This window comes from Mauremys mutica, chromosome 2 (assembly GCF_020497125.1).
Source record: "Mauremys mutica isolate MM-2020 ecotype Southern chromosome 2, ASM2049712v1, whole genome shotgun sequence".
NCBI classification, from domain to species: Eukaryota; Metazoa; Chordata; order Testudines; family Geoemydidae; genus Mauremys; species Mauremys mutica.
In genome coordinates this window covers 116624298-116651193 of record NC_059073.1, presented here as the reverse complement: position 1 = coordinate 116651193, position 26896 = coordinate 116624298, and the positions used below count along the sequence as shown (strand labels likewise).

The 26896-nt window shown below is 42.2% G+C and overlaps 1 protein-coding gene across 1 annotated transcript in view; it reads right to left on the bottom strand.

Moving 5' to 3' along the window:
• Positions 1-26896, bottom strand: part of ELOVL2 (ELOVL fatty acid elongase 2) — a 90665-nt gene that overhangs the window by 45205 nt on the left and 18564 nt on the right. The gene's annotated exons all lie outside the window — the stretch shown is intronic.

Genomic DNA, 26896 nt, shown 5'->3' with positions numbered 1-26896 from the left:
GGCTACACCCACAGCTCCCATTAACACCATTGGTGGAAGTAGCATGTACCTACCACAATAGACCCCTGAGGAAATAAATGCAATTTAGATGGAGATTTTAGAAATGAAAATGAGCAAGCCTTTAAATGAACCTAATCTGTTAACAGGTGCCTTTTAGTGTGTAGAAAGTACTGTGGCCTTGAACCCCAGCAATGCTTGCTTTTTTAGTTTTTCCATTAAAATCTATATTTGAGAAAAGAGCACTCAGTATTCCTGATCTGCTTTATGAAGCCAGCTGGCTGTCAGCCGCAGTGTGATTGTGCACTAGTTAAACTTATTGATGATTTGTTTTGAAGAGGGAAGATTTTTTTTTCCACCTGCAAAATCTACATATTCTACATCTTTAGTCCCTCATCACCACAGTGTGAGCATCTGAGTTACATTATTGCTACTTTCCAGAAGAGGGACTGAGGCACAGAGAGACTAAGTGATTTGCCCAAGGTCCAAGTTAATAGAACTACTCTGATTTATCCCAGGTGGTCCAGGAGTCTTTGGCAGAGTTGGGAATTGAAGAGTGCTCTCCTGAGTTCTGGTGCACTGCCTTAACTAGAAGGCTATCCTTTTCACACCTATTCCTTCATATACTCCCGTGCTTGCTGTGCAGTCCAAAGCCTTGCAAGAGATCACAATCTTGAAAGAATAGGGGACCAGCCAGCCAAAATGTCCTGCTGTGCCCTCTGAATTCTCCGGACAGTTGCACAGTAATGCTGTATGGCTGCGCTATTGTTTTGCTCTGGAGGAGAACTCCTTAAGTTCTCTACCCACCAATGCATTTGCACATCACAGGGCAAGATTTGGTTTGCTCCAGGTGTTAAAAATGAATAGGCTGGTTATTGGGAATAAATGTGTACCTCTCTGCACTCATCTTTGCACATAACTTGCTCCAGGTCTAAGAGAAATGTCTCAGAAGGGGACAGGTTTTGCAGCACCTTGGGGTGAAGAAATTAATCTCTACAGAATGCTGCATGGTTCATCTGATCTCAGTAAAACAAAACCAGAACAAAAACCAATTTCATTTTTTAGTCTTAGTTTTACAAATGAAGGGAAAGGTTCCAATCAAAGGGATCATTGAGATAAGGCAAATCTTGTTGCTGAGAAGTTTAGCCTTTCTGAAAGGTGCTTGATGGGGGGGCACTAGAGATTAGCATCTCCCCATAGACCAGATACCGATACCAGCAGCCAAAGCTTTCCCTGCACTGAGCTGGAAGTGACCTCTAAAGTTGGAGGAAAGTTCCATCCTGGTCTGGGGCTTTCTGCTGAGATTGCCAGCAAGGTGATGGGTTGTGAAACAGAGTCGTCTGCTAGAAATTTATTCTGAGACCAGCGAACTAATTTCAAACAGGCATCACTACTGAGCCACCACAGTTTGGTCAAATGACACAGATTGGAAACTCTCATCTATCATCATAACTCTGAGCTATCCAGACCCCTGTTTGTTTAAAGTTTTATGAAAGGGAAGACTGAGCCCATTTTCATTTGAAAAATGCCATGCTAGCTCCCATCAGTGATCTGTTATACTACCATGTCAAAAATAACAAGGAGTCATTGTGGCACCTCTTAGAGACTAACAAATTTATTTGGCATAAGCTTTTGTGGGCTAAAACCTACTTCATCAGATGCATGCAGTGAAAAACACAGTAGGCAGTATATATATTACAGCACATGAAAAGATGGGTGTTGCCTTACCAAGTTGGGGGTCAGTGCTAACAAGGCCAATTCAATCAAGGTGGAAGTGGTTCTATTCTCAACAGTTGACAAGAAGAGGTGAATATGAACAGAGGGAAAATTACTTTACATTTGTTAGGGCTAGTCTACACTTACCTGCCGGGACGACGCGGTGAGTTCGAACTCCCTGCGCGCTCCGGTCGACTCCGGAACTCCACCACTGCAAACGGCGGTGGCGGAGTCGACCTTGAAGCCGCGGACTTCGATCCCGCGGCATCTGGACGGGTAAGTAGTTCGAACTAGGGTACTTCGAGTTCAGCTATGCTATTCCCGTAGCTGAACTTGCGTACCCTAGTTCGACCCCCGCCCTTAGTGTAGACCTGCCCTAAGTCTCTAAGGTGCCACAAGTACTCCTCATTCTTTTTACTTTTTGTAGTGACCCAGCCACTCCCACTCTATTCAGGCCTAATTTGATGGTGTCCAGTTTGCAAATTAATTCCAGTTCTGCAGTTTCTTGTTTGTCTGTTTTTGAAGTTTTTTGTTGAAGAAATGTAACTTTTAAGTCTGTTGTTGAGTGTCCAGAGAGGTTGAAGTGCTCTCCTACTGGTTTTTGAATGTTACAATTCTTGATGTCTGATTTGTGTCCATTATTCTTTTGCATAGAGACTGTCTGGTTTGGCCAATATACATGGCAGAGGGGCATTGCTGGCACATGATGGCATATCACATTGGTAGATGTGCAGGTGAATGAGCCCCTGATGGCATGGCTGATGTGGTTAGGTCCTATGATGGTGTCCGTTGAATAGATATGCGGACAGAGTTGGCAACAGGGTTTGTTGCAGGGATTGGTTCCTGGGTTAGTGTTTTTGTTGTGTGGTGTGTAGTTGCTGGTGAGTATTTGCTTCAGGTTGGGGGGGCTGTCTGTAAGCGAGGACTGGCCTGTCTCCCCAGGTTTGAGAGAGTGAGGGATCATCCTTCAGGATAGGTTGTAGATCCTTGATGATGCACTTGAGAAGTTTTAGTTAGGGGCTGTAGGTGATGGCCAGTGGCATTCTGTTACTTTCTTTGTTGGGCATGTCCTGTTGTAGGTGACTTCTGGGTACCCTTTTGGCTCTGTCATTCTGTTTCTTCACTTCACCAGGTGGGTATTGTAGTTTTAAGAATGCTTGATAGGGATCCTATAGGTGTTTTGTCTCTGTCTGAGGGATTGGAGCAAATGCGGTTATATCTTAGGGCTTGGCTATAGACAATGGATCCTGTGATGTGGTCTGGATGAAAGCTGGAGGCATGTAGGTAAGTATAGTGGTCAGTAGATTTCTGGTATAGGCTGGTGTTTATGTGACCATCACTTTTTTGCACTGTAGTGTCAAGGAAGTGGATCTCTTGTATGGACTGTTGAGAATAGATTGTACCTTGATTGAATTGGCCTTGTTAGCACTGATCCTCCACTTGGTAAAACAACTCCCATCTTTTCACGTTCTGTAATATATATAAAGCCTACTGTATTTTTCACCACAGGCATCTGATGAAGTGGGCTATAGCCCACGAAAGCTGATGCCCAAATAAATTTGTTAGTCTCTAAGGTGCCACAAGGACTCCTTGGTGTGTTTGCTGATACAGACTAACACAGCTACCCCTCTGAAACCAACTACCATGTCAGCGGCCAACTAGTGCAATTCAAGAGCAGCTCCATGCAATAGACTAGATCCTACTCTTGCCAGTTCAGAAAGGCACTACTGTCTGTAGATTACTCTGTTTTTAAACACATACACAAACATGGATTTACATGATTTATAGCTATTGGAATTAGAATACAAAGCTGCTTGCATTCATGATCAGATTATGTAAATAATGTGTATGTATTGTGAGTAATATCATTAATATAAATTCCTTTTATATTTGAATTTTGTAGGCAAGTCTACTTTAGGCTGCATTTTAATGAGAATTACTGACAGACTGAATTCTTGCAACTACTTAGATGAAAGAAGAGGAGAGTAAAAGGGAGATTTTTTTTTTAAAGATACCTGCCTACTTTCTGTAGGGAATGGTAATTTCATAAATCAGAATGCACCACTACATTTAATTATCCATGCCTAAAAGAGGGGTTATCATGCATGGACAGTGTATCAAATAAAGAAAAACCATAATTGATATGTGCATTATAAATGAAATACATTTGTAGGATCACATGTGTGTTTTGCATTTGTAAGTGATACTGTGTTTTTATCAGGTGCAAAAGTGAATGAGCTAACTATGAAAAATATCAAGAAGGAGATTGGTACCAGCAGCTAAACATGCCAAAGGCCATCTTAATTTATGGAGGCTGTTAACAGTGGCTGGCTTAATTTACACAGGCCATCTTAGTGGAAGAGGCAGAACAGGAGAATTATGCCTCTCCCTTTGTCTTCCTGGGTTTCCATACTTCTTGACCCCTTAGCATATCTCTGAGCTATTCAGAGACTGATGTTTTGCTGACCAAGTCCTATGCACGCACAAGTTAAACAAGAGAATACATTTTATTTACCTACTAGGATGACTACTTTGAAAAATTACTGAGAAATCAAAATAAAACTTTCTAAAAATAAATTAGTAGGCCATATTATGCCACTGGTCTCTGGAAGAACTCTTCAGAGATTGCTGTGGAAACATAGTACAACATAGCCCATTGTATGTAAAAATACAAGAAAACAGAAACAGTCTGCAGCATAAACATTTGTGTTGCTTGTCTGCATTTCTGGCAAATCATTTCTATGTCTCTTATCTGCCAAGAAGCTTGAGTTACCAGTCTCAAGATTAATACAGATTTTATTTTCTTCCCTCTCTTTATAGGACACGACTCTGGATATTGGCACTGTCATCAATTTTCTCACCCATTTCTCACCCCTCTTTCCCCCTCCATCCCACCCAAAAAAAACCTTACTGGTGCGAACAACTGAAAGGATGAAAAATTGCCATTAAATGACCATATGCAACATACAGATTTCTCATGAGGTATTTATTTTTGCAACAGAAGTGGAAATGAATCAGTAGCAATAAAACATGCTTATCTGATATGTTCATGCTGATTATATTTGAAACATTGCATCAAGGTCCATCAGTATGGGGGAAAAAATCAGTCTTATACTTGCCTTACATTTACACTTCTGTCTCCTGGTTGCCTTGGTTTCCTGATCGGTATTACTATAAAGGCAACATGAGCTATGCAAAAAAAATCCATATATTGTCCATACAGTATAGGTTTTTATATAGAAGAATAAAAAATAGGAACACTTTGCCAATGAACATCTGTTCTGCAAGCATTGTACCATCAAACGCTCTAGACTGGAAACTCCTTTTCTGCCTCTCTGGCAGGGCAAGCTGGAGGAAAAATATATAGAAGTAGCTATGTCTCGGGCAAATATAAACACAAAGGGTTCCGTTTGCCCATGGATGCTCAGGAATAGAAGTATCCAAATTCGACCTGTCTGTCACTTCACCTTGAATGGTCCCTTAGAATATGTTTAGCATAAGTAGGTAGGACAATCCGTTTGATCTTGTATTTAGCTGTGACACTCTGAGCACCTTTCCCAGACCTGGAGAAGGGCTCTGTGTAAGCTCAAAAGCTTGTCTCTCTCACCAACAGAAGTTGGTCCAATAAAATATATTACCTCACCCACCTTGTGTCTTGAAGTTATGAGACGCATTCTAACAGGATTGACCAGCACAGATGTATTGGTTAGCTTAATTATCAACTTTATTCTTAGTTCTGCTTTCTCCTATGTAAGTTAAGTATTACGTAAGTAGTTAATAAATACAATCATGAGCAGCATCTAGTGTTGCTAGCTCCTTTTCCTCTCACCCTGGCATTGGTTTAGAGTTTCCTAATGTATTTACGTCTACCAAAAAATAATCCATTTCTTCCTGCTCAGCTGCATTAGATTTAAAAGCATAACCTTGTAAGAGATGTAGTATTTCATATAGCCCGAATTTCAGAATATATTTGAGCTTGCTTTGATTCACCTTGATTTATTGTTAGCAATTTGCTGTCTATGTTTTCAGAGGGTGCCATTCAGTTTTAGCTCAGAAGAGATTACACTGCCACACAACTTTTTGCCACCAGCCAGCTGTCTTGATCAGTTTTTAAAAAAATCTAAGTAAAAATGTTGATCATTTATGTCCGCTTAAATTGAGCCCTCTTACAGCAGCCTTAAAATCTTTACACTGGGCCCAACTGTGAGCCTAAGCAAAGTCTGAATAAGCTGGCATTTGCCTCTGGGAAATAGGGGGAATTATGGAAATATATTCCTCACTCCAGCATGGAAGTAAGGCCAAGGTACCTGTGCAATTGGGCTGCATCAAGTTACTGCTGGATATGGAGTTATGCTCATATTCCCCTACTCTGTAGTGAGCTATACAGACCCATATTATGGATACATTGTGCAGCATACTCCAAGCAGTTTGTGGAGTCTCTTTGTGGGAAGTATCTGTTGCTTTTGTCCCCCTATGCAGTAGACCCACCATTTTCAAGATGTTACTGGCCCATCAGTGGGCATCTCAGAGTAGGCTGTAAAGGAATCTGGGTTTCTATTTTTAATGGCAAGTCTTAAAGCAATGCCACAAAAGGTATATTGCTTTCCCGGCTCATTTCACAGTGAAAGCAATATTCTAATAAATGCCTGGTGCTCTGGCTGGTATCACTTAACCAAGAAGGATGGGATCTTTTACATGTTCTTGTTTTCAGTGTTGGTCTCATAAGATTGGGAAACACAAGAAACTAGTGCTCAAAGCAGGCCACCAACCCTATCACGTCTAGTGCAAGCAAGGACAGATTTAGGAGCACTCTGATTCACTCACACTGGGCCCAGAACTGAGAACTGTTACTCAGAGGAGTAATTCTTACCTATGTGAGAAGGACCACTGCCGTCTCAGAGGAGTAAGGAGTACTTATACAGCCTCAGTAATGAAATATTGTGAAAGATAGCACTGCCTGCTAGGAGCACAAGCTGGAAAGGGTTTCTTAGTATAGATCTTCAGATGTGCTTTCTCTTTTTTAAATTAATTTGTATCATCTATTAGTCTCTGTTCTCCAGAGCCTCTTTTTTGCTGTATGAGTTTTCTTAATTGTGTCACAATGTCCCACTCTCGTGTTCCTTCTTAAAATGGTCCAGGTGCTACCAAAGTCTATGGTAATGAAATAGTAGTATTCCTTCCTCTTGATCAATGTCCCCTCTTTTCCTTGGAGAGTTAGAAACTTGCCTTACTATGCAAATGTGCTCCTTGGATCAGTGCAAACAAAACCATATTATCCCTGCAGATTCACTACAGGGTTCCAGTGACTGCTGCTACATTTGCAACTTCATTGTTTCAAATACCTATTTTTAAATTAGAATAGGAGTGGCAGAACAGTAAGCGTATTGGACTCACATCTTTTCACATCTGCAAGCCAAAGTTTTAGACTGATCTGGAACAAAACTTGTGACTATAGGAAAAAATCCCTGTGCAGGATTTCAAAGACTAATCACTGACCAGAGCCCTGGTGGGAGTGAGGGTGTGATCTCTGGTAAGCTTATTACCACGTGTATGTTTTTAATATGGTTTCTTTGTGATGCCTTTACTTTAAGAATCAATGTGTTTGTTTGCTTAGAAAGAGCTGTGTGGCAACTTAGCTGTGACAAGCACGCTGTGTACCATCTCTGAGGAGGGAAGCAAAAGAGACCTGCAAAAGCAGTCTGTCTTTTGCTGGGAATATCACCATAGAGTCAAGGAAATGTGCATTCCTCTGGCTACACATCTCCACAAAAGCACGGTGACTGTGGAGGAGCTGGAAGCCTGAGAGCTGGGGCCTTTGCTGGACCATGAGGGGGAAGCACAGGTGCAGTTGCCCTGAACGGTGACATTCAACAACCTCATCACCTAACTTGGGACAAGTGGCAGCCTCTCTTGAGAAGAGGCAAGGAATTGAAACAGGCAGGTTGTTGGAAAGAGGCATGCATCCCCCTTCTGCAGCCCAGCCCAGTTTCCACTAATACTTGTGCCCCTCTGTCAGTGTAAGTGGAAGGGAGCACAACTCATCAGAGCTGTGGGCTGGAGTAAAAGTTAGTCAAATTCGGTAGCAACCACTTCATAAAGATCACATGACATTAGAGTGCAACTTCACTGGGACAAGGCCCGTGTTTTCTTGAGAGTCTGGCACTACAGGATCCCACCCTTGACTATAACTCAATATATTATAACACAATACATATAGCACAACAATACAGCATATTTTGACAGTAAGAAAAAATCCATGTAATTTAAAGATTGAAATATATCAGTTTCCTTTAATACAACAGAAAAGCTCAAAGGAGTAAAAATACCAAACCAGCACCTTTACTACTAGCAACTGAATGAATGTATAAATGAGTTTAGCTTCTGCAAATGGCTCACCATTTCTCATAAAAGCTCAATACTTCTGTTTCTCCCTGCCAACCCCCTCCCCCCCATGTGTGAAATGGTCATAAATGTTGTGTATCCAAGAAGGTCCATGTGGGGGTTTTTTTGGCAAAGAAGCAGCAGCGACCACCCTCCTTGACACAAGCCTCTTTGGCTCAAAGTGGAGCCACACAAAGAGAAGCATTAGTGGCTCAAGCAGATCAACCTCTCCTCTGCTGGGGGGTTCACTGTGCTGGCTAAGGAAAGGGGGTCAACACGTGTGGGGGGCACATGTCCCCCCCAAATTCTGCCAGGGTCTATGTGCCCTTCCCTGAACCCCACTGCATAGCACCAGCACCTTTAAATTGCGCCACCCCACTATCAACCGTTATGCATCATCTCTGCTGGTAGGATTTCTATGGAATGCCTTTCAGAAGCTAAGCCTCCCCTTTCCTGGAATAACCTCTGAGGAAGAGCAGCAGTTGAAACACTGCTGGGATGTGAATTTCCCTCTAGATACAGCAGCCTCCACCGGTGCAACGAGCTGCAAAGTATAGAGCTCAGTATCAGCAGAGGTCCATCTAGCCCTTAATGATAGGTGTGAGCTGCATCCAGGCTGCTAACATTTGTTCATTAATTTCACAGACCTGAATCTATCAGGAGTTAGTGATATATTTTTATATGCTTTTCTAGAACAAAATCTTATGTCCATGGGCGGCAGGTTATATATTTGTGTGGGGCCCGGGCCCCAGCAATATTCAGGGCTGGGCGCCCTGCTCCAGCAATAGTTGGAGCTGGGTCTCTTCCCGCCCCCCCCCCCCCCGTCCTGCCTGGATCGGCCCCGGCCACCGCAGGTCTCCCCCCGCCGCCGCGACCCTGCCTGGAGCAGGTCCCAGCCCCCGCCTGCCACCCCCCCTCCGCCGCGTTGTGTTGCGTCCCTGCCTGACAGAACGCAGCGCGCCTCTCCCCTGCCTGCTGCCCGGAGGGCTCCCAGCATATTTGCTGTCTGCTGCCGCAGGGTCCTAGTGCCTGCCCTCCGCCAGTACTGGCAAGGCAGGCTGCCCTTACCCTGAGCCTCTCCAACCCCAAACCCTCAGCCCCAGCCAGAGCCCTCATTCCCCCCGCACCCTAATTCTCAGCCCCAGCCCTGAGCACCCCCACATCATGAACCCCTCATCCCCCTGCACCCTAATCCTCAGCCCCAGCCAGAGCCCTCATCCCCCTGCACCCTAATCCTCAGCCCCAGCCAGAGCCCTCATCCCCCCGCACCCTAATCCTCTGCCCCAGCCCTGAGCGCCCCCACATCATGAACCCCTCATCCCCCACACCCTAATCCTCTGCCCCAGCCCTGAGCGCCCCCACATCATGAACCCCTCATCCACAGCCCTCACCCCACACTCCAAACCTCTGCCCTAGCCCTGAGCCCCCTCCTGCATCATGAACCCCTCATCCACAGCCCTCACCCACAGCCCAACCCTCTTCCCTAGCCCTGAGCCCCCTCCTGCATCATGTACCCCTCATCCTCAGCCCCACAGTCCTCACCCTGCACTCCCTCCTATCCCCAAACTCCCTCCCCCTTCCCACACACCCCTTCCCAACCCCAAACTCCATCCCAAAGCCTGCACCCTTCACCTCTTCCTGCACACCCACCCCCTGCCCCAGCCCAGAGTCTGCACCCAGCACCCTTCCTGCACCCTAATCCCCAGCCCAGGATCTGCACCCCAGACCTCCCCCGCCGAGCCCCCTCCCAGAGCCTTAGGCAGGTGGGGGCGGAGTTGGGGGGGCGGAGTTGGGGGCGGGTTCTGAGCCCCACCAAAATTTTTACAAACTTGCCACCCATGCTTATGTCATGGTAGAGTGCTCTCTCTCTCACACTTGATTGAACCTGTCATATTTGTGAGATATGCAACAGCTGATGATAACCTAAGGTAAGGAAAAACCCCAAACATTTTAAAATTTCCTTTTGAGTTTCCCCACTTTCCTGATCCTAAAAACTTGTCACACAAAATGAACATCAAACTATAAGTGCTTTTGTGCCATTTTTTTTACTCTATCAAGAGCTTTTCCTAACCTTAAACAACAACAACGCGCAGACCATACTCCTATTGTTGCAGGACTTCGTTTCAACAGTGCTACAGCAGAGGGTCACTAACTGCCACAATTCTCGCTTCCTTTTGAACTGATAAAACCAAATTAAATGTATTAAACTCCAGCTGCACATGAGTGGAACCATAAAGTCCCACCATGTACCGCTAATTTTATACTAGCAAATTCAAGAAATGACTTACTACTTTACCATGGTTGAATGTGTTAAGTGACTTGTGCAGCAATTTCTTTCATGAGTAAAACACCTGAAGCCATTCCCCTTGCAGCCTGAGGTAGCTCCTCCCTGGCTTGTACTGGGGCTGACCTCCGGTTGGCTCTGTAAGGGCCCTCTCCTGAGGGGGGGAAGCAAGTGAGAGCAGCTACAGAATAAGGAGAAGCAGGGACTTCAGGGGCGGGGTGGTCTCTGTAGCTGGGAAACATTGTGCAATAAATTTTGGGATAATAAAAGGAGGGATTTAGGTAGGCAGGACCACAAAACAAAAATAACCCATGAGTAGCACTCTCCCAGTTAAAGCAGCGTAGCTCAAGCTCCTCAGCTGATCGGAAGGATATCATATGAGGAGAAAGGTGGTTTTGCAAATAGCCAGGACTAAATAATTTAGTTGCCCAAGTTGGAATCAGACCAGAACTATGGGGCTAGCATCCTTGATTTAGTGTCCCTGGATCAATTAGGTCATCTTCATTCTTATTTACCTCATCCACAAAGGGGGAACATAACCTAACTAGGGGTATTGGGATGACTAAAAGTGTTTTGTGGTCCTTTGACCAGAAAGTGCTATAGAAATGCCAATTATTGCTAATATTTATATTACATGTTTTAAAAGTAGCATCGGCTCTTTAGTTTCTAAAAGTGGTCAGCACTTCAGGTTTGTGTCTCTGCTGAAAGACCAAAGTTGTTAACCTGGTATAATCATTGAGACAGATTAGATAATGTGGTATATTGAAAACTATGTTAAAATTACAAGCTATCCCTTTTAACCAGAAGTGGGGTTTCCTGGCCCTGCTTGCAGCCTAGAACACTCTGTAAGGAAGTGTGAGATCAGAGTCAGTCTGCCAAAGGCCAGCCTAGAGCAAGGTGGGGTGAGTTGTCTCTCTCTGCCTTAGGTATCGGCCTGCTTTTTCTCTGTGTGTTAACGTTCTGGATTTTAAGAACTAAAACAGTGATACTGTTTCTGGAAAGTTGCGATGCATTTATGTTTTTATGTAACTGCTCTGAGTATGCCATGAACATATCACACAAGATAGATCTCTTAAACTTCTTCATCCACTAATTACTACCAGGTGTAAAATTCCACCCAAATCTCTGATTTTCCTTTTAGAACCACACATACAGTTCACACACGGCAACTTGTTAGAGAAAGAGAAAATGCAAAGTGCTTGTCTTCTCCTGTTTTCTTAAAAAAAAAAAAAAAGTATTTAGGTTAGCTGACACAAACCTGCCCAACTTGTGTGAGTTATGAATTGCCATGTTACATATCCCATGTTCTTAGTCCAATACTTCATTTGCAACACTAACAGAGCTGGGAAACTGCAGACCATGCTTGTACAGTAGTGGGTGTGTTATGGGCAGATGACTTGTGAACCACTAATTAAATCACAAATGGCAAAATTATAACTTTCCACTACAGCTATGCATCACTACTGTCTTGTAGTGGGTATGCTGAGGGCAGAATTTGGCCTTTCATGTCTCATGGATCTGAGCTACATTCTGCAAAAGAAAATCCTGATGTTTATGGCTAAAGAAGGGAGCAATGTCAGTAAGAAAAAAAATGTTCAAATCTTCAGGTGATAATAAGGGGCCTAATTTTACATTCCTTTGCACCTTGTGCAGCCAACCATACATGCAAAAAGTGTGTGCAAAGTGGATGTAAGAAGTGAGCCAATCACACTGGTAGCTATTTTTACACTCACTTTGTGCAAGTGTAAATAACTATACAAGAGGCAAGGCAGAGGAGAATTAGATCCTAAGAAGCAGAGCAATATTTTTATCTACCTGGTGAATGAATTCTGAGACTTGCCTGTCAATGTTCAGATAAGCTAATTCCTAGACACAAGGTCTTTGTGTTTGCAGACTTCACTCAACCAACCATGAACCATTATAAACATTTGATTTTGTTAGTTACTCACATTCAATATATCAACCCGAAGTTTTGACTTTCTTATCCATGTCATTGTCAGATGAAATTTGGCAGGAAGAGCTATCGGTTTTATAATGTGACTAGCTGACTGATTTTTTTAAATGCTAGAAATAGTAAGTTAGAGAATTCTTGTGCTATCAATTCATTGAATAATATTTAAGTGTATGAATGAAATATTTACTGTTGCTCTTGGTATCTAATTAGACTTTAAATCCTTGTAGATACGTGCCTTGTATTATCTTCCTAACTGATTTTTTTTTCAAAGACCAGATGATGATATTTTCTCTTTTATGTGGAAAAAATTACTTTTCTGTTGCTTCTTGTTTTTATTGTTTCTAAATTTGTGTAATGTAATTATATGGTATATTTGATGCTCTCCATTCCTACTGTTTAACTGCTAAAGTTACTAAATGAAAAATATTAATCATTAACGTTAGACATAGCAATCACATCACCCAAAATAGGATCTCATCTGCCTTAAATCTCAGACATTATTTGACAAAACGAAAGAAAAGGTATCATTGTTATAGCCTTATATGGTATACATGTCAAATAAGTATTTACAGCCCTAGTAGCATATCTTCATAATCTATCCACTTACTTATTATTAGTGTTGCAAAATGAAACGGCCACCAAAGCAGATTAATGCAATCCTTTTAAAAGTAATCCTACTCTATTCTACCTACTTCATAGTGGAACATCAGCTTAACTTGTAATTATAGAAGATTTCTCTAGACAGCATCTTAGATGTGGCATGTCAGTTCTCAAGAAAATGGCAGCAATTATTAACTTAAGAAAAACAAACTCCGTAACCACTACTTTTGAATAACAATATAACATCAGTGATTATACATAGCTGTGTCAGTGATCATATTGTGAGTGTGTCTCTATGTGTATCACTGCATTGGGATTAAATGGGGGGGAAACAACAGTCAAAAATGAAAAGGTAGGTGAAAATTCTGCCTAGTCACACCCGCCTGAGTTAGTGGGTCACTTTCTCAGAAAAAGGAATAGTCCTTTGGCACTCGCCCTGTTTAGAATAAGGTTGGATAAGAGAAAGCTCTTGCATGGAAAATAAGGGCACCTGTGCTACAACTGAAGAATCACAGCAATATTTTTACAGAAAGGATAATTTTGTTATATTCTTCTCTGAATGAGTATGTTCAACTCTTGTTGGCTTCACTAGGAGTTATGCATGCTCACCAAAATCAGAATATACACCTACGTTTGCCTTATGAAAGTTTAATCTGTTTTCAAGCAGCTGGGCTTAATAACAGCATGAAACTAGCTAAAATGAAGAAGCAGTGCTTAGAAGTGATCATTACACAGAATATAGACAACTGCATATAAAGAGGTATGACATAGAAACAACTCTGTCAAAGTAGTGTAGATTAATTGCTCATTCGAGAGTTGTGAATCAGATTAATTGCATTTGGAACATAATGGTATAAAATATTTCCCTGTTTATGCATGTTGCACCCAAAATGTGCTTAGTGCCTTAATGATAAATAATACACACAGTCCCTGCCCCAAGGAGCTCGCAGTCTACATTGTGGCTTAACATAAGGAATAATAGCAATAAACAGTGTGGGAGGTGAGATGGAAGAAAAGATTAGGAGTGTGCTTAGTTTTCTATGTATGCTACATTGTGTCTAAGTGGTTTGTGTGTTTTTTTCAGCCCCTTTATACATATAGAGAGAGATTTGGCTTTCTTGCTGTTGAGATAATTTTATCATATAGAATAATTAAAGCATATGGAATATAATGTACTTTTTGCAAATTGACATACACGATTCCAAGTTTAATTTCTCACTCTCAACCTTGAAAATGAGGGATGGGGGGGGGAGAGAGGACACATTAGTTCTAGCATAGTGTATCTTTTCTCACTCTTTCACTGCAACACTTTTCAGACATAAGAGGCATAGTAGATGCTAAGCTTGTACACAGGACCCCTATGCTAGTTAGACAATGAACCTTAAAAAAAAATGAACAGCTTCAGTTTTCCCACAATTCCTAGTAGTGCAATGAGACAAAGGGGACTCTATGTTTAAGAACTAGGTTTTTTGGTTGCTGTCCCAGCTGTCTGTAATGTAACACTGTGTCCCCAAGACTCGGATTAATGTACACGAGACTACCCCTCCTGTTACAGTCGGGGAGGATCATAAAGGATTTCCTACCGCATGTTCCCTGACTCTGGCTCCATAGCTAGCACTGCATAATTTTTTCTGACCTTAAGCAGCCTGCTCTACTGTTGTGGGCACAGTTCTTCTACTGCAAGCAAATGGCAATGGAGAGGACAAAAGTATTTGAATCGATGGGCTAGAATTTCCAATCCCTCTGAACATATATCCATGTCAGGACTTGCTTCTTTCAAGTTTCTGCTACACTTTTAATTTATGATGACTGTAGTTAAACACTGTTTCATTATTCCTTATCCTGTATGGGAAACAAATTTCAGCAGCCTTTTAGAAAGCTCTACACAGCAACTTCTCAGAGACTTAATCACTAAAATGTTAATGAGTTGAGTTCACAGTAAAGCAGTCACTTTTTATGTACACTACCAGCACTGGAACACTGTGAAAGTATCACCCTGATTTGGCCGTATGTCCACAAATCCAGAGAATGATGCATTAACCCTGTGCACTTACCTAAGACTTGGGTTTTAAATTTGACTTTTTTTTTTTTTGGAGTATTTTAATGACCCAGAAAAGCCTTTAATCACTCACACAAATTGCTAGCTGCTTAATTATCAGCTCCTTCTACAATGCTAATTAGCTTTAAAGACGTGACTATGGGAAAGAAAACAATGTTAATAGACTGAAAACAACCAGTGGACCATATAATAAGAATTTAAAACTGGATGGGAGCTGTTTCAAAAACAAAATGTTGAAAAACTGGGAAATATACATGCAATTAACACCTTACTTTTCTCTCTCAAACCCAATTATTTTATAACTTATTCACTTCAGGATTCATGAAAAATGTATTTTAACCAAAAGTAATGAAAATAATTGCACTTATTAAAATGCATGCAACATGACCTACTGTTTGCTAGATCTACCCATTTGTGAAAATGATTGGTCACGTGTTCTGAAGTCTAGATTTTACTCAGCACTATTTATTTTCCTGGTTATAAAAGATTTCAAAAAATGTGCATCACTTAATATGTGCACATTAGAAAGGTTTAAGGCTTATTTAATTAAACAAGGTGTTTAGCTACTATGGTGATGGTCACAATAAAAAACCTAGAGGGATGGACTGATGCATACTGTGACAGACAAGACTTAAATTCACAAGTAATAATAATGGGCCTCATAGTACTTTCACACTGTTTTCATACTTGTGCAAATCCACTAAGGTCAACAGAATTACTCCCTCATTAAATGGTATAAATAAAACCTGAAACACACCAAATGTGCCATATTCTTGCATTACATCCTGATCACCGTCATTTCCCCCCCCCCAAACAATGTTAACTTTTCTAAAAAGTCACCAGTGTGGCTTGATCCTGCAAACCCTTTGTGCACAGAAACCCCACTGAAACCAGTAAGAGTCCTGTGCAGGTAGGTCCTAGAGGACAGGGCCCTTTTTGCGCTTCCTGAGTAACCACAGTACTCGGGTGAAAGTAACTGAGGACACTTACTGGTACAGGGTGGGAGTGGCTCTGGCCCCCAGAAGGAGTGGGGCTGAGGGTCAGCATCCCTCAGCCAGCCCTTGGCCCGTGCCGCCCGGGGCTCCCATGTTGATTTAAAGGGCCCGGAGCTCGGGACACCGCTGCTGCGGTAGGGGCAGCGGCATCTGGAGCCCCGGGCCCTTTTAAATCGCCAGCCCCAGGGCAGCTGCTCCCTTTGCCCCCCTCCACCCCCCCGCTGGGAAAAAGGGGCAGGGATGTTAAAGTGCTGCAGGGTCCTTTGCCACGGCAGCGCTTTAACATTGCTGTGCCCCCCCTTCCCCCCTGTCGGTGGCCCGGCCAAACGGGGGGAGGGAGGGAGGGCAGCAACATTAAAGTGCTGCCGTGGCAAAGGACCATCCTTAAAATGCCCCTTTTGCCTCCCATGTCGGGGGTCCTGCCGGTAGGTCCATACCGGCAGGGCCACCGATGGAGGGAAGGGGCCGCGCTTTAACTTTGCTGCCCATTCCCCCCCCTACCGTTGGTGGGGCTGCTGGTACGGACCCTAATGGCAGGGCCCCCCGACAGGGGAGGCAAAAGGGGCAGGGACACTAAAGTGCGGAGTACCAGCATGGAGTACCGGCCCGTACCGGCTCACTTTCACCCCTGACAGTACTGTCACAGTCCCAAGTGTGTGAAAACAACAAGTCAAGCCCCCAAATTCATTAGATTTTACAAAAATAATACATTGGGGGGGGGTTAGTATCTGGATTCCTTGTCTCTAACCATCACCCAAGATCACATTTCCAAGCTTTTCCCTGAAACCATAAGGGCTAGAAACGTGTTTAAAAATGAAAGCAGAAATTCTCACTTAGTTACATCATAATGCCAGGAGCTCAGGCTTTAAAAATACACCAAGTATCAGGAGACTTGTAATAAACCACAAGAACTGGCAACACTGCAGCCAGCAGTAGCAAGTATGTGTTTGCTTTCTGGCTACTTTTTCAAACTCCATAACAGTTCCTCAGTTAATCCTCAGTTAAAAGCTACTGAGCCAAATTCTGTCCCATTTTATTCCACTTGAACCCACCCTTGACGTATTTGGGATTTGTATCTATGAATGGAGAGTAGAATTGGGTCAATTAATTTCCCCAAAAGTACCTTGGGTGAGATTCTCAAAGGTATTTAGGCCCCTACCTTTGAGGATCTCACCCACTGGGCCTAAATCTGCCTTGACATACATCCTGGGCAAAACCACTGGAGTCAATAAGTTAAACAGAGTGTAAACTAGGCAGAATCTACCTCAATATGTAAACTTTCCTGAACATGAACAAATAGCTGTGGGTTACATGAAGCAACAGAAACTTGGTACTGAGTTACACAAAGGGTTATTACTCAAAAATATTTAGGTGCATTTTAAAAGTGAAAGAATCACATGAACTCCAGAATTTAAAGAATTTCCAAAAAAGATTTGTTTTCATAGAAAGGATCGTCTAGTCTGTCCTCCTGTATAACTCAGTCCATAGATCTTCCCCAAAATAATAGAGGATATCTTTAAGAAATACAGCCAATCAATTTCAAAATTGCCATTGATGGAGAATCCACCATGATACTTGGTAAATTGTTCCAATGGTTAATTATTTACACCATATTTTGATTCTGAGCTTCAACTTCCAGCCATTGGATCATGATATACATTTGTCTGCTAGATTGAAGAGCCCCTTATCAAATATTTGTTCACCACATAGATATTTATAGACTGTGACAAAGTCACTTCTTAACCTTCTCTTTATTCGACTCAAGGAGCTCACTCTATTTAGCTTATCACTGTAAGACATGTTTTCTAAGGCAGTGGTTCTCAAAGCCGGTCCACCGCTTGTTCAGGGAAAGCCCCGGCGGGCCGGGCCGGTTTGTTTACCTGCCACATCTGTAGGTTCAGCCAATCATGGCTCCCACTGGCCGCACTTTGCTGCTCCAAGCCAATGGGGGCTGTGAGAAGCGGCACAGGCTGAGGTATGTGCTGGCTGCCCTTCCCGCAGCCCCCATTGGCCTGGAGCGGCGAACCGCGGCCAGTGGAAACAGTGATCGGCCGAACCTGCGGATGCGGCAGGTAAACAAACAGGCCGGGCCTGCCAGGGGCTTTCCCTGAACAAGCGGCAGACCGGCTTTGAGAACCACTGTTCTAAGGCAACACTATAAGGCATGTTTCCTTTAATCATTCTCATGGCTCTTCTCTGAACCCTCTCCAATTCATCAACATCCTTTTTGAATTGCAGGGATCAAAACTGGATACAGAATTCCAGCAGCAGTCATACTAGTGCAAATACAGAGGTAAAATAACATCTCTACTCCTACTCCAAATTCCGGTTTATGTATCCAAGGATCACATTAGCCTTTTTGGCTACAGTGTCACTCTGGAAGCTCATGTCCACCTGATTATCCACCATTACCCCCAAATCTTCTTCAGAGCCACTGTTTTCCAGGAGAGACTCCCCCATCCTGTAAGAATGGCCTACTTTCTTTGTTCCTTGGTGTATACATTTACATTTAGCTATTTTAAAAGGCATATTGTTTGCTTGCACCCAGCTAATGAAGCAATCCAGGTTGCCCTGTATCAGCGACCTGTTCTCTTCAATATTTACCACTCTCTCAGTTTTTGTGTTTGCACATTTTATCAGTGCTGCTTTTATATTGTCTTCCAGGTCATTAGTAAAAATGTTAAATAGCATATGGCCAAGAACTGATCCCCGCCAGATCCCACTAGAAACTCACCCATTTGATGATGATTCAACATTTACAGTTACATTTTTGAGACCTCTCAGTTAGCCAGTTTTTAATCCATTTCATGTGTGCATGTTATTTATATCATTCTAGTTATTTTTAATCAAAATGTCAAACAGTACCAAGTCAAATATCTTACAGAAGTCTAAGTGTATTACATCAATGCTATTACCTTTGTCAACTTAACTTGTAATCTCATTAAAAAAGATATCAAGTTAGTTTGACAGGATCTATTTTCCATTAACCTATCTTGATTGGCATTAATTATATTAGCCTCCTTGAATTCATTATTAATTGAGTCCTGCATTAGCCACTCCATTACCTGGCCTGGGATCGATGTCAGCCTGAAAGGCTTATGATTACTCAGGCCGTCCCATTTACCCTTTTCAAATATTGGAACAACATTAGCTTTTTTCCTGCTTCTGAAACTTCCCCTATGTCCAAGATTCAATGACAATCAACATTAATGGTCCAGTGAATGCTTCAGCCAGCTCTTTTAAAACTCTTGGATGCAAGTTATCTGGACCTGCTGATTTAAAAATGTCTAACTTTAGTAGCTGTTGTTTAACATCATCCCAAGATACTCGTGGAATATTAAGAGCATTATCATCATCATATGATGTGATTACTGTGATGTTACACCCCCATATTCTCCATAGAAATATTGTTATTATATGAATATGGCATAACTAAGCTATGCTTTATGGAAGATGGGTTGTGTGAGGTATCATTGGAAAGGTTATGATTTATTTAATGTGTTTATCCAATTTGTGTGCATGTATCATTTCTGTATCTGAAGTTAGGAATATTGTCTATGTAACCATTACAACTATGTGGATATGTGCTTGGGAAATGCACACCAGAGAGTAAGCAATCAGCCTTAATGGACCATTAGGAAAAGACAATGAGTCTTTGAAGATGTGGATCTCCCATCTTCCCTGGAGTTCCTTCCTGTGGACATTGCAAATAAACCTTGTTTCATGGTTGCTTTGACACTGCAAGGTCAGGTGATAAGGTCACCTGGTACAAAATACCACCTTGGACACTGCTGATACTTTTCCACTGGAAACAAAGGCTTCCCACCTTATGTAAATTCTATTTAAGGCTGGGAAGGAAGGCATTCAGGACTCTCTCCCATTGACTGCTCAGGAAGAGAGACTGTTAAAAACACTTGGAGGGAAAGGTAGGGTTGAGTGTGAGAAGGGGAGGCAAAAGGGGCAGGGACACTTGTTTCTTGAGTGCATTAAGCTTAGTTTGCGTGTTTTGTTTTATTTGCTTAGTAATCTGCTTTGTTCTGTTTGCTATCCCTTATAATAACTTGAAAAAAGTTTTGCAAAAGATAATTTGTTTGTTCATTTCAAAACCCAGTTTGTGCAATTCATATCTGGGTGGATGGGAGGTGGGGCAAAAACTGTGCATCTCTCTCTCCACTTTGGAGGGAGGGGGCAATTTTTATGGGCTTGCGTTGTGCAGATCTCTCTATACAGCGCAAACAATATTATTTTGGGTTTACTCCCCAAACAGGGTGTGCACGTGAGTGCTGGGTGAACCTCCAAGCTGAATCCTCTCACACAGAGCTAACTTCAGTCTGTGTCTGCAGCTGGGTGTGGCCTTACCTGTGTGTGTGTGTGTGTGTGTGTGTGTGTGCGCGCGCGTGCTATAGAAGGCTTGAGGGCCTGACACAGCATGAACAGGGTGAGGAAACCCAGGTTGGTAGAACATGTGGGCTCAGTGAGACCCCAGCACATCAGGTGGCATGCTGGACGGGGGGCAGGGTCCAACCCATCACAATTATCATCATCAGTTTTTCCCCAAATACAGAACAGAAATATTTATTGAACGCTTCTGCCTTTTCTGCATCTTATCTTTATTGATAATTCTACCATTTCCATAGCAATGGACCAATACCACTGTTAGGAACAAAATAAAACAAATCCTAATTTACGTAAAAAACTCCTTAATAGCCTCAACTCTGCTGAGCATAGATAGTTCCTTGTGTCCCTTTGTTTCCATTATCAATTTTCTACAGTTCCTAGGTTCTGATTTATATTTAATTTTTATAGCTGCCTTCACTTACCCCCTAAATCAGGCCAGTTTTTTAACCAGCATGACCGCTTTCCTCAATTGTGGTATTGTGGCTTTTTGGACCACAATAAGGGGGTCCAGATCTCAGTTGTAATCATTAAACAATTATTATTTGATTGTTTCCTTACAAATAAGCCATAAATGTCTGCATTTGCCTAGAGGAGGTATTATATTTCACCATAAAACACTGTTCATTGAGGTATGCTTAGCTTGTAAAAATAATTACTGCGAGTTATCAGAATCACACTTGGCAATGCCCCTCTCAATGTTAGCTAAACAGACATATTTACAGACAGATCTTGACATATTTAATGGTGAAACAGTTTTTAAGAGGAAGATTTTATTAAAACTAACTAGATTATAGGATAAATTTTGGGAAAAGGGGAAGATACAAATGAGAAACCAGAGGATCTAAGATTACAAACTTTTATTGCATTATTGTAACTTGACCATGTACCAGTGCAGAAAACCACTGACATCAGTGAGGGTCCATCTGTCTGGAACCAGTGGCAGGATTGGGTCTCTTGCCCCAGATCCCCCAGCAACTAAACATCTTAGAGTACCTGGGCCTTAGTATTTACAGATCTTTTCAAAACTCAGAATGACGTAAATCTGGAAAAGGGGCACAGCTCTGCTGGTTAAATTGTTATAATTAAGATATTAGTTAAACAGGCACCAGGTGAGTCAGTGGACTGCTAATGAGATTAGGGCAGGATGTTTTAGACCAGGGGTCAGCAACCTCTGGCACGTGGCTTGTCAGGGTAAGCACCCTGGCGGGCCGGGCCAGTTTATTTACCTGCCGCTTTGGCAGGTTTGGCTGATCGCGGCTCCCAATGGCCGCGGTTTGCCGTCCCAGGCCAATGAGGACTGCAGGAAGCGGCGAGGGCCGAGAGATGTGCTGGCCGTGGCTTCCCGCCGCACCCATTGGCCTGGGACGGTGAACTGCGGCCAGTGGGAGCCGCAATCGGCCGAACCTGCCAACGTGGCAAGTAAACAAACTGTCCCGGCCCGCCAGAGTGCTTACCCTGGCGAGCCGAATGCCAGAGGTTGCCAACCCATTTTAGACCTTCCCCAAAAACTGGCAAGCAAAGGGTTAACCCTCTCTCCTTTTGGCTACAGGAAAGGCTATACTTGTCTGCCCTGAGGGCAGAGATTTGCAGAGTAGGGCCAACTGTGAAGAATTAACCCCCTCCCCCCCAGATATAGGAGATGAATGGTAGAGGAGGCTGAGGACTGAGTGTGGTGATGGAAAGTAAGAGCAGAACATTGTATAGGAAGAAAGTGCAGCTGAGAAGAGAAGCAGCCTCCCCACCACTTTTTCCTTTCAGAAATTCTGGTGAGGTGAGTCATGCTGTATGGTGTCACCTTGGAACCACAGCCAAAGCAAGCCACACTTTGTAACTTTGCTTTTTGGGTCTTTAGTTGAGGAAGTCTGTTTATATTTATTTGTCCCTTAAAGGGATAGGATTATTTCTCTTTGCTGCTTTTCACTAAATCACTTCCTGCCAATAAACCTCTACGCCGATATAACACGACCCGCTATAACATGAATTCAGATATAACACGGTAAAGCAGTGCTCTGGGGTGGCCGGGCTGCGCACTCCGGCGAATCAAAGCAAGTTCGATATAATGTGGTTTCACCTATAAGGTGGTAAGATTTTTTGGCTCCTGAGGACAGCATTATATCGGGGTAGAGGTGTATCTAAATGTTGCCTAGATGTATAGTCTTTCCTGAACTTTCTGAAGTCCTGCCTTGCTCATTATAGAAACAGATTAAATCTAAAATGAGCTGGAAATTTGGGGTGTTTGGGACCTCCCTGGACTCTCAGGTATAGAGCTGAACATCTGAAGTTTCACCATTGATCTCTTACTATATACAAAACCTTTCAATTTCACTTCTAAGTCACTAGGTAACTGATTTAAAGATCAGAACAACCCAGTCTGATAGTCATTTAGTGGTCTATGACATGTGAAATGAGTTAATGATCTCAGGAAAGCCTCTGTGTCAGTATGCATCCACTATCGCTGACAGAACCTGTCACAGGTACACACTCCCTACTAAAGGAGAGTGGGGCCAGGAGTTAGGGATTCAGAGGTTGTTGGTGGGGAGGGAAGGTGCAGCTGTCATCTCTTTCTGTTTGTATTTAAATTTAGTGTGCTACATACATTGTGACACATGATCTGAGACACGATAGCACAAAAAAAATCATACAAAAAAAGGCAGCAATATGGCAGGACACACATGTGACAGGTAAAACAATGAGGTAGCTGGACTCACGTGAGAAGTGCAACATGAACTGGTGACAAAGCTTCCAGATCCCTCGTTTAAAGGGAGAAGAGACCACCCCCATAGACCTACAGGTGATCTTGGTGGACAGACAGCAAAAGCCAAGATGAGACCGCCATGAATCTATTCTGTATTTCTTGCTGCTGTTTATGCTTGTCTTCACTGAAGTTTTTAAAACTAACATCTTGTTAAATAGTTACAATATTTAAAGGTTTTGTTTTTTTACAGATGTACCTTATCTGAAAATTCATATAAAGGAAGCCAGCTACCTAAAGAAGTTAGGTTTTGGTCTCTCTTGTTATGCTTTTCTCTGATGCATTAGTTACTTCATTACCGCTATGTCCCAAACTCTCTTTTATCAAGAACTAACAGAAGGGAGCACTTTCTTTTTCTAATTCAAGTGTGTGGTGTTTATTGAAAGGCTTATCTCTAAGTGAGACCTACAAGATTCACTAGTGGGTCCTCAGGAAGACTTCTCTCAGATTTGACCTGAAATGATCTGTAATTCTGCCCTAATAATCTTTGGCCTCTAGACAATCCCACCAGAAATGACTAAAGCTTGCTACATTTCCACATTACCTCCAGCACTGGTCACTGGGTTTGTTATGTGTGTGTGTGTGTATATATATATATATATATATATATATATATATATATATATATATATATATATAGTGTGTGTGTGCGCGCACACACACACACACACACTTACGGACCTGACTGACACAATCTTAAAAGATAGGGATCTAATGGTACATTTGGGGGGGAGGGGGGAATACACAAGACCATATTGATAACAGAAATATTCACTGACAAATGGGTAACATCTCCCCCACCCCATACCCTCAGGCAGATAGTGTTATCTTATGTCCCCATTGATCAAATATTTGTGCATCTGTGGGATGACATCCTTATTACCCACATTTCCAACAGCTAATGGCTAAAAAATATGAACTTTCTACTGTCCTTTGTATTAGTTTAATGAGAAATATAGTGTCAGAGCTTTAAACACGGGTAGACTTGAACATGCAAAAGGTGGTGGTGGTGTTTTAAAGCCCCCAGAGTGCTTCCATGATACAGTCGGTTTGTTTTAGGTATTCCCTGCATATCTCAGTTTTGAAAGATTACAGTATTTTTGGGTGTTGATTAAACTCTTGGACACTGACTTCAGGAATCAGTGAAGAGGGGGAAATGAATTTGTTTGTGTGATGTCTTATCCCGTGCCAGCAGAGTGGCTCATATAATTGAAATTACATTTTGAATACATTGATTACACTGAATATATGTTGAGAGCGCTATTCTTGGCAGTTCACTGGACATTCCTGATGTTTTGGAAGGTTCAAGGAAGAACAACAGCTTCTTTTGAAAACAGTTTTCAACCAATTATATGCAATAAGGAAGCAAAAAAAGTAAACCCGTGTCCTCCCCTCCACCATCTTCTTCCTCTCCCCCTTTCCTTCTCAGGTTTCCTTTAAAACATACACAACTAGATGTGAACCAAAAACCTGATTGTACAAGCAGCTTGAGAAAAGCTGTTTAAACCCACATCTTTTCTCTTAAATGTATTTAAAAATTAGGGGCCAAACAGTCTAAGGTTATTGTTAGAGGTTATTGTTTCTGCAGGATTAGTTTGAATCCTCAAGTGACACTTCACAACATATGTCTTTCAAGTTCTGCTTCTTCCCTTTCCTACCTCAGACGTATATTTTCACAGCCAACTTGAAGTAAAGCAACCTTGTTCCCTACAGTTCTGCTGCCAGCATGGATAGAATCATTCCACAGCGTAATGTGCTTTCAAACTGGCAGAGAGTGAATGGCTGGCATAGACCTCAAGGGGGATTAGTGTGTCAAGGCTTTGGCATTCCTTTCATTGGAAAACCAGTTCCAAATAATGCCTTCCAGAGCAGTTTTGCTTTTGAGTGATCTGCATGTTCTTTGGATGGATGGATGGATGAAATATACAAGTAACTTGGCTTGCTAGGTACAAAGCTAAATAGAAGGTCATGTGACTCTTGCATCAATAAAACAGTATTTGTTGTTGCAAAATGCTATTTTATTAAATTATGCATTTAATGCTGTTCAGATGTTTTGTGTAAGTGCTTCATTTCTGCAACAAAATACTTATGATCCTCTTTATGCTTGATGTCAAGTATCAGAGGGGTAGCCGTGTTAGTCTGGTTCTGTAAAAGCAGCAAAGAATCCTGTGGCACCTTATAGACTAACAGACGTTTTGCAGCATGAGCTTTCGTGGGTGAATACCCACTTCTTCTTCTTGCATCCGAAGAAGTGGGTATTCACCCACGAAAACTCATGCTGCAAAACGTCTGTTAGTCTATAAGGTGCCACAGGATTCTTTGCTGCTTTATGCTTGATGGCAGTTTTAATATGATTAAACTTGAAATGAAGGGAATATATTTTTCATAAGTAGCTCATCCAACTTCAACATATTCTAACAGTTTTACTAATTTAACTTTAGTTATCCATAAACTCCCCCACCCCAAGTTTATATAAAGAAGTTATGAACAAACATCCTTTACTTACACTCTTTATGAATATCCTAGACTATACACCAACTAGTTTGACTACTTAGTATTTGTTAGTGGAGCTATGTGATTGGTTACATTAATTTTTTCTGATTTTTAGTTGGATGATAAGCATTATGAAGAAGAAGGGAGCACTCCCAGGATCAGTAGCAAATATCCTTTGTCATGGTTACAAGGCTACCCTCACCTCTATATCCTTTCTGGTCTCCAAGTGCCCACCCCGCTCAGGTCTCATGCCTTTACCTCTCCTGGGGTGGAATTACACAATTCTCCCACTCTTAGACCAGACCCTGGGTTACAGTACCCTTTGGAACAAATTGTGCCTACCCTGCAGGTCCCACTGAATTCATGTCCTTAAAGTTCTTTCCTTTGGGAGCCCATAACCAGTGGCATATACAGAGATCTTCCTTCTTAAAACCAAAGTATTGTTTGTTTTAATAGTAGGAACAAAGCATTTAGAGGAACATGGCTTTTAAAACAGCAGTCTTCACACATCTATCTTACCTAAAGGCTCATCATCCCCTGATGGTCATGTAGGCAGACAGACTAGCACCCATTAGGTGTCTATCAGCCTGACTTCCCCAAACAACTACCTACTCTCTTGAGACAATGTCTTTTTAAGCCTGCTAAATCTCTCCTGTGTTCATGGGCCTTTTCCTGCCCTGGTTCAAGCCAGTTTTGTAGGCTAGCTGGAGAGGAGGCAAACAAATTCTTCAGTTAGTAATCCTGGCATTGTCCTTTAACAACCCTCAAGTGTTTGCAGAGAGGAGGCTTTTCTTGAGCTATTCTTCTCCATCCTACTTTTTTTCAAGACAGTTTCCTGTTCTATGAAATCAATATAGCAATACAGAAAACATCTCAATAACCAGGTCAATGTACAATATTCATAAGTTACAGACCAGCTTCAAATTCATCACATCCCAGTTCATATGTGAATATATGCAGAGAACAGCCATTCACCAGCATTTGGCAAACAATAACCCTCTTCACATGAATGTTTATGAAAATCCAAGTGAACATATCAAAAAGCAATTAAGTTTGAAGTGTTTGTGAAATCCTCTCTCCCTCCCCACCCTCCCCACATTCTAGCTGGTGGCATTTAGAGTCTAGTTCAGACCTGGTGTATGCTAACGCACCTCAACTGAAATATGATGGGTTCAGCCACATTGATTTTATGGGGTTTGAATTTGGTCAAAGACAGAAGCCTAAATGCTTCATGATAAAACAAAAACAGGTTAAGTATTTTTTAAAG